We start from the raw sequence: 8,454 nt of genomic DNA, 5'->3' as shown, positions 1-8,454 counted from the left end.
TTTGCTGTTCCACCTACACAGTTCTTTGGGACAGCAGGCGTCAGGTTACACTCAGCTCGAGAGGAGGAGGCCTCAGGGAAATCTGTGGTGATGAAGCTCAGGACCTTCTGAGCTCGCTTCCCGCCGCCATCCATTCTGTTCTCTTGGCTCACGTTTCACCGCTGTCCTCACGCAGTCAGACTAAAGGGCCACCTTTGTTCTCTTACTCAGTCATCATCGTTGTAATTCAAGGCTCCGTTTCCTCGGCGTCCACAGGCCCACAGCAGATCCAGCCACACTCAGTTTGGCCTTGACACTGGACGAAGCCGTGGAAGAAAGGGGTTGATGTTTCACTGTGTTTTGCAATGTGGCTTCCAGGAACCAGTTGCTATAGAAACAAGGTGAGCCTATCTGTCCCCTGCTTTTTTTTTTTTTTTTTTGGTTTTTCAAGTCAGGGATTCTCTGTGTAGCTTTGTGTCTTTCCTGGAACTTGCTTTGTAGACCAGGCTGACCTCGAACTCACAGAGATCAACCTGCCTCTGCCTCCCGAGTGCTGGGAGTAAAGGCGTGCGCTGCTGCCGCCGCTGCCACCGCCACCGCCGCCACCACCGCCGCCGCCACCACCACCACCCGGCTGTCCCCTCTTTCAAGCTCTTTCAAATCCTGAACCTTGCTCTATTTCTCTGTTGGCAATCCCTGCATGTATCCCAAGACAGCATGAAGTTAACATAATTTTTGGTTTGTTATCTGTCTCTAATCCCATCATCCTGCTCCTCAGAATGTAGACCTGTGTATCTGGTACCCTGCTAGAACGGAGCTGGGGGAAACAGATGGGAGTCTGCATGATCCCTCCTCCAATCCTTCCCCTGATGGGCTGAGAACTGCCCTCCCAGGAGTGATGTCTCTAAGATGGCTTCTTCTTTCAGGGCTAAGCATGAAGCCTTGACCTAAAGACATGTGGAAGGATGATGAGCAGTTGAGTGTGGTTTCTCACCTCCTTGGGAACCTCCACCCTGCCTTCCTCCACCCCTTCCCCTATTCCATATGGTTGACTCATCCTGACCTGGCCTTCACCTACAGGCAGACATGCCAACACCCTCACGGGAAAATAGACTCGAGTCAAAAGAACAAAGCATGGAGAAGCGACAGCTATGTGTAATTGAATACTGCCATCACAAGTTGGATGTTTTTCTGAGTCGTTCCTCTGATATGGTGGCTCCATTGGCTACCAGCCATCTGAAATGACATCAGAGGTCCACAGACCTCGGCCCACGAACCAAATCTGATCTACCACCTGTGTTTATACAGCTTGTGAGCTACGAGTAGTTTTACATTTCTAAGTGGTTGGAAGAAACCGAGAGACGAATAATATTTCACGACACAAGAACATGTTATGAAAGTCAAATTCTTATATCCATAATAAAACCAGCTGGAACACAGCCACATTAATTTGCTCTCTTATTGCTTGTGGCTGCTTTCATGGTACAATGGCAGAGTTCAGTAGCTATGACAGATACCACATGGCTCGCAATGCCGAAAATATTCACTCTCTGGCCTTTTACAGAGAAAGCTTGTCAACTGTGGTCTACACAATCCACTTCTCCAGGCACTGACTAATAGGGATAACAACCTCTTCAAGCTTGAAAGTACTTTTTGGCTGGCAAAGCGCTCCCATATGATTGTTTCTGCCTGTGTCTTGGCTGGCCTTGGACTGTGCTAGCAACCTGACAAGCTGGGGCTGCCTCACAGAGAGACACAAACCCGCAAAGCCAAGATCCCCGGAGGAGGTACCGGGGAACAGAAACACGTCAGTCATGTTTTTCACAAAGGCAATATTCCAGACTCTGAAAATGTCCGCAGTGTGTCATAAACCAAGGAACCCAGCAACTAGAGGCAGAATTCAGACCCACAAGTTGCTATAACAGCATTAAAAGCAAGTGGAAGGAGGTTTGTGGCTTTGGATCTTGAAGGCTTTTTTTCTTCTTCTTGATTCTGACTTTCCCACTTTTAGGACTAAATTCTTACTTTACTCTGTTTTTAACCAACAAATAATTTTATACGTATTATGAGGTACAAGGCAATGTTCTGGCTCATTGTTTGTTGGCTAGGGGTCACCCCTGTAGCCAGCACGTCCATCATCTACAAATCCTTTTCATTTCTTTACGGTGAGTACATCCAACCTCCTCTTTTCCAATCTAAAAATAGTGGATGTTGCTTGTAGAAATGGAGACAAGGAGTAGCGGTAACCAGCGGCTGGGGAGAGTAACAGGGAGAGGGTGATGGGAAGAGGCCAGTCAACAGGCACCATGCTGAAGCTCGGAAACATAATGCCTGGTATTCTGGGGGCTCCAGGGTTTTATACCTTCTGTGGTTGGCTATCGCTTCACCATTCTTGCATATAACCTAAAACATTTGATGGTACCTATCCAATATGTTTAATCCTTTAATCACCAGGGGTACCCTGAACTGTGTTTTGGAGAAGTCCCGTATCTTCTTAAAGTTGTCAAATACACTATCATTTTATATAAAGTCAGGTCCTCCAACCCATCACTTATTCAGCATCTAATTGATGTTCCTAAATGTTGTTAGGCACTATTACAAAGTATTATAAAACTGAACATTATAAAGATCAATGTGCACACTGACTCAGAGGTGCCTTTTCTAGTTGAAGCAACACATTTAAATATTGATGAATATTTAAAAAGAGATGTGTATTAAGAGCATTGGGAACAATGATGAAGAAATAGTGAGAGCTTGTGGGGAGAGGACCGTTAGGAAAGGCTCCAGCAAGGAGGTGTCTGAGCTGAAGAAGACACTTAGCAGTTGGCCAGAGAGATACAATGTTGAGGTAAGGTAGGAAAGTCATGGACAGCCCTGGGGAACCCAGCGGGCATAACTCTAGAATCCCAGGGCACACGGCAGCTCTGCCTCCTTACAGTGCTCAGGAAATAGCTGCAAGGTGAGTGGCTGGGATGTGCTTAGGGGTGTTAATGGTCTAGGTGTGGTGGAGGATTCATGTATACATCTGTGTGCAGTGGATGGGTGTATCGGACTGAGGGGGTGTGGCAAGTATTATGGGTGTTTGCATAATGCAAACTATTTTCCTACTTGCTATCAGAGTCTTGGGTATAGGCCGTATGGATTCCATGTAGCCTTGGCCACCCTGGAACTCGCTCTGTAGACCAGGCTGGCCTCGAACTCACAGAGACCTGTAGCTAGAGTTTTCCTGCCTTGCCCACAGTCAGGACAAACCTTTGTTACCTGCCAGTCCCACAGCTGCTCAGACCCAACCAAGTAAACACAGAGACTTATATTGCTTTCAAACTGTATGGCCGTGGCAGGCTTCTTGCTAACTGTTCTTATAGCTTAAATTAATCCATTTCCACAAATCTATACCCTGCCACGTGGCTCGTGGCTTACTGGCATTTTCACATGCTGCTTGTCCTGGGGGTGGCTGGCAGTGACTCCTTCTGCCTTCCTGTTCTTTTATTTCTCCTCTCTGTTAGTCCCACCTATACTTCCCGCCTAGCCACGGCCAATCAGGTTTTATTTATTGACCAATCAGAGCAACTTGACATACAGACCATCCCCCAGCACAACCAAGTGCAGACCATCTCAGACACCTGCACTCAGGCCCGTGGTCCTAATCATCCTCTATGTGGACCTGCTGGGTAACGCCACAAGGAACTCAAGAACGGGCTCCCACAGGACATACAGAACATCCCACAGCAGAGACCTGCTTCCTGAGTGCTGGGGTTAAAGGCCACCACGGCTGGGCTTCTGTAAGGGACTTTTTAAGGCTCTTCAGAAATGTTGGAGTTCTAAGGTTGTCACATTCTACATGACTTGCTTTCTTGGGAACATGAAGAGAAACATTTAAAAGTTGGGGCTGTGTGTGTGGGCCTACAAAAGGGATTCACGGTTAAGATATATTTAGGCACGTGCACATACTGATCCTAAAGGGAGAGAGGAAAGGGTGAAGGAAATGTTTGTATGGGGAAAGACTCTGGGAAGGAGGAGGCCAAGATGCTTTTGGGACATGGTACCAAATTTCCTGGGGCTCGTGTAATGTGGGTTTAAGAACTTTCTTTGGATCTCATGTTTGGGTACTGTCTTTGTCAGGTTATGAAAATGTGTGTGAACTTGCTGTTACCTGTAACTGTTTAAAGTGGGTATTTACTCCTGGGGACAAAGATCTTGATAAAGGCTCAGGTTCCTAGAGTTTCACAAGTTATAATGGAAATGAATGAGGCAATTCCATGTAGTTTTTCTGATAGTCAAAAGAGGTTTATATTGGATCAATTTACAGCAAGCAAAGGGGTCAGTTACAGGATCCAGGAGAGGTAAGGCGCAGTCCCAATGCAGTTCTCTGGTGAACTCTGACTTGGTCTGCGGTCCAGCACCCAGCGTCCAGGATCACGAGGTAGCCAAGAGAGATCACGGACGGACACATCTCAGGTCTTAAGGGGTCTCCATCTTGGCCATGCCCTGGGTGGGGGCAGGTACCTAGCAGTTACCTGCTGCCTACTGGGGTGGTGTTTCAGGGGTGAAACACAGACAACTGCCCCTAGAGTAAGTATTCAAGTAAACAGTGCGTGCTAAAACCTTGGCACAAAATTGCAGCGGAGAAGCGTGGAACAAAACACCAGGTACCGCAGCTAGAGTCATAATTATTATTGGGAACATCAGGCCTAGATGCTGGGGAAACAAGGTCATAAGATTTCTAACTAACCACAGCTTGCCTATGGAGATTTGAAAATGCAGCGTGGAAGAGAAATATGTGAGCCACAGTACCGAGAATTAAGCCATCTCTTCCCCAGCCTCCAAACTGCACTCTCAGACTCTCAGAAAGTATTTAGGGGCCCCTGGGAAACCTGGGGATCATTCTGGATCACAACTGGGCCCCAAGGCATCCATTTACTGTTCCTTCCCCCCACCCCCTTTACAGCTGGCTGTCTTTGAACTCATTGCAATCCTCCTCCTGAACCTCTCAAGTGCTGGGATTACATTCATGAACCACCGAATCCAATGCTCAGCTCAACCTCAGTTATTTTTCTTCTATGGGCAATTTTTTAAAAGCACATATGGAGAAAATAATTAAACCATTGTAAGTTTAATTGTACTTGCAATTACATAAATGTACCAGCACCTCCTAAGCCAACATAGTGTTAATTACATACCTTTTCTTTTCTTTTTTTTCAAAAGTAAATTTAGATGTGCCTTAGGTCATTCCTCCTCAAATCCATTAACATGCAGAGTTATGCAAACCTAACATTTGTCAAAATGAACGCTACTGACAATTGTGCTTTACCATTTGAAAGAATGAAATCGAACATTTACAATCTTAAAAATTAGTAGAATGAGTCGGAGCTTTATAACGGGACCAGTTATTCCACAATCTTTTTCTATACAAATGCCTAAGCAAGCAACCACCACGCCCGGCCCTATGTCAATGTTAAATATAGTTTAAAAACATAGTTTAAAAGTAAAGGGATAGAGGCAGGTGTATCATGCTGATGCAGGTTAAAAGAACTCTGCAAGCCAAGCTGGGCAGGGGTGGCGCACGCCTTTAATCCTAGTACTCGGGAGGCAGAGCCAGGCAGATCTCTGTGAGTTCGAGGCCAGTCTAGTCTACAGAGTGAGATCCAGGACAGGCACCAAAACTACACAGAGAAACCCTGTCTCAAACAAACAAACAAACAAACAAACAAAGAACTCTGCAATAGCTACATTAATTTAAGAAGCACTGACAAGGATAATAATTAGATAAAGATGGACATAATTGTGAAAGGGTCAATTATCCAAGAATGTGTGTGTGACTCTAACAACAGTGTCAAATACATCAAGGAGAAGACTTTTATAGCCCTTTAAACAGTACTTTTTAAGGCTGGGCAGATGGTTCAGTGGGTAAGAGTGTTACTATGTAAGTTATGAGGATCTGAGTTCAAATCCCTAGCACCCATATAAAACTGGACATGGTAGTACTTGACTATAACCCCGGTCTAACACCACATTGGCCTCTGACCTCATTAAGTGCATGCCTGCACACACACTCAGACACACACACACACACACACACACACACACACACACACACACACACACACAAGTATACTTAAGAAAAATAGTGCTCCGGGCAGTTGTGGTGGCACACACCATTAATCCCAGCCCTCGGGAGACAGAGCCAGGTAGATCTCTGTGAGTTCAAGGCCAGTCTGGTCTACAGAGTGAGATCCAGGAGAGCCAGAGCTGTACAGAGAAACCCTGTTTCAAAAAAACAAAACAAACAAAATAGAAAAAGAAAAACAGAGCTTTCATAGTACTTTTTTCATAGTACATCTAAGTACAGTTTATGAAAGTACTTTAATAGTTGTATTGGTTAAAAGTGGGTAGATAGAGCTGTTAGAGACTCAGTACCAATAGGACACTGGCAATGATCCAGATCTAACTGATGTCTGTGGACTCCTCCAGCCAACACAGCATGGCACATTTTCCTTTTTTAGGTCACATGGATCATTCACCAAGAGAGACCACACTCAAAGTTATAAAAAATATTTTAAAAATTAAAAAAGGAAACCCTACAATATAGTCTCAGCCTATGGGAAAACCAAGAGGAAGACAGATTAAAAAAAAAAAAAACAACCAAAAAAACCTCTAAAGAGAGACATCAAGGGAAGTTTTTAAAATATTTTGCACCAAATGAAATAAAACTCACTTAAAAAAAAACACCCTGTGGAATGCAGTAACAATAATTATAGAGAAGGCTGGAGAGATGGCCCAGTTGTCAAGATCACTTGATGCTCTTGCAGAAGACCTGGGTTTGTTTTCCAGCATCCATATTTGGGTTACTCACAGCTATCTGTAATTCCTGTTCTAGGGGAGTCTCTATGGGTACCGGACAAGCATGTGGATAGACAAAGGCAAACACTTATACATAAAATAGATAAATCTTTTTTTAAAAAAATAGAAATTTACAAACTTTGATGCATTCATTAGAAAATAACAAAGACCCCAAATCAGTAACTAGGTTCTACCTATCGCCTTACAGACAGGAAGTACAGTAAACCTAAATACGGAAGAAAAAGGAAGCAGCGGGAATTACAGTAGAAATCGACGGAGTTTCCGCTTTGTGAATAAAGACAATCTCAACTGACGGAAGTCTTAAAGGACAATCCTAAAACAAGAGATTATCATTGCAGGGCAATAATAAGGATGAGAAATGGCATCTACAGAGAGCTCCATAGCATTTGGCTCATTAAGTATTGCTCAAAATTATTTGTCATTTGTCAAACTCAAATTTGAGCACAAGGGAACTGCACACTCTCTCTGGTTGGGTCCCAGCGGGACACGCTGGCCCGAATCCCTGGGGACCAATGGAGGAAAACTCCTCAGGGCAGGGTTATCCTTGGAGATGCTAAGAAATGACACTGTGGTCCCCTGGTCTGGACTCTAGACTCAGGTCTGACAAGACCAAGGCGTCACTGCCCATGCCTGTCCACAACACGGCTGTCAGTCTCAAGCCCATGTTCTCGAGAGATGCTCATTATGATCAACTCACTTCCCACTCTGATATTTTTTACCTGGTGCCCGCTGTGTGGCAGGTTTTTGTTTTTGTTTTTCTAGATGCTTTGGATGCAAGGTTGAAGGTGTGTGATTTCCATTTGGCTCTAGACCACCTCGGAAGATAAAAGAACACAACCTGGTCCCCAGTGCTGAGGTACTTGCTAAAGGCACGGCCAACTTCCAGGGTTGGGATGCAGACAGAGGTAACCAGCCTTGAATCATAAAGAAGACATTTCAGAATTTCCCAGAAAAGAGCTCACTCCGCAGCGGTTATCAAGTTTCCCCTTGGCCCTCTCCCCTGAGCGACAATGTAACTGAACTAGTAACACTCAGCTTATTCCGTTGTTGGGAAAAATCCAAAAACACCCCAAGGGAAGCGAGGTCAGAGTACTGTGCACAGAGAGTCACAGTTAGCAGAATCCTCCCTGGACTGGATCCCCTTGCATCTTGGAGACACTGGGTTGGCCCCCTCCAAGGACTCCTAGGTCCAAGGCAGAGGCCCGTCTGTGGAAAGCCCCTGTCCAGGCTTCAGATTTCTGTGGATTGAAATGGAGGCTTCAACGTCTGGATGGGCAAAGGATGGAAGCAAGAGAAGGGAGAAAGGAGATCATCTAAGTGTTGTTGAAAAGAGAGAAGGCTGGAGCTGGTGAGCGTTCTCAGGGCCCGATCTGTGAGCACAGAGAATGAACGCCAAGTGCCACAGGTTCTGCCGGGCACACAGACACTGCAGAGCATTGCACTTCCATCTCAACATGGTTCTCTCACAGTCTTACTCCAACCTATCTGCTCGTGGCTCGGCTCTGGCGGTCTCTAGCTCTGGCGGTCTCTAGCTCCGGCGGTTCGCGTGTGACTTATCTAACCTCAGTTTGTTTTCAGTCATCTGGACAATGGGATCACGGCCCCTGTGCAAAA

The sequence above is a fragment of the Peromyscus maniculatus genome, chromosome 22, assembly GCF_049852395.1.
Source record: "Peromyscus maniculatus bairdii isolate BWxNUB_F1_BW_parent chromosome 22, HU_Pman_BW_mat_3.1, whole genome shotgun sequence".
NCBI classification, from domain to species: Eukaryota; Metazoa; Chordata; class Mammalia; order Rodentia; family Cricetidae; genus Peromyscus; species Peromyscus maniculatus.
Note: the sequence above shows the minus strand (reverse complement) of the source record.